Raw genomic sequence first — 624 nt, forward strand, 5'->3', positions numbered from 1 at the left:
CCAAGCACTGTCCAAAATAGGATATATATAACGAAATTGCATCCAACCATTTCAAAATTTCCTTTTTGACTACTTCTTTCATCATTGGGTTCAATCTCCTTTGTGGATCAACTCTTGGTTTATATTATTCATCCCGTATAATTCTATGCATGCAGATTGAAGGTGTGATTCCTTTAATATCAGCTAAGGTCCAAACAAAAGCTTTCTTATATCTTGTTAATGTATCCAAAAGTCTTAGTCTTTGCTCTTGCAAATCACTTGCAAATCAATTAACTTTGAAGATATAATAATAGGTAATGTAGATGAGTTTCCCAGAAACAAATAATTCAAGTGGTTAGGAAATATTTTCCACTCAAGTTCAGGTGGTTTTATAATTGATAGAACTAGATTTTTATCAGCATTTCTTATAATATCCTTCATCTCAAATCTTTCCTGAACATAATCTAATTCTTCATTTTCTATTTCGTCTAAAATAACTTCATGTTTGTATTTAAAATCTTTTTTTTCTTCAAAATATTATTTAAAATGCTCTTTCAATAGATGTTCACTAATTTCCATGCGAAAACATTCATTGTCTCTTTCAACAGCAGGGTATTTCATAAATTTTGCAATGTTAAATTTTGC

This window comes from Phalaenopsis equestris, unplaced genomic scaffold (genome assembly GCF_001263595.1).
Source record: "Phalaenopsis equestris unplaced genomic scaffold, ASM126359v1 Scaffold223162, whole genome shotgun sequence".
In the NCBI taxonomy this organism is placed as follows: Eukaryota; Viridiplantae; Streptophyta; class Magnoliopsida; order Asparagales; family Orchidaceae; genus Phalaenopsis; species Phalaenopsis equestris.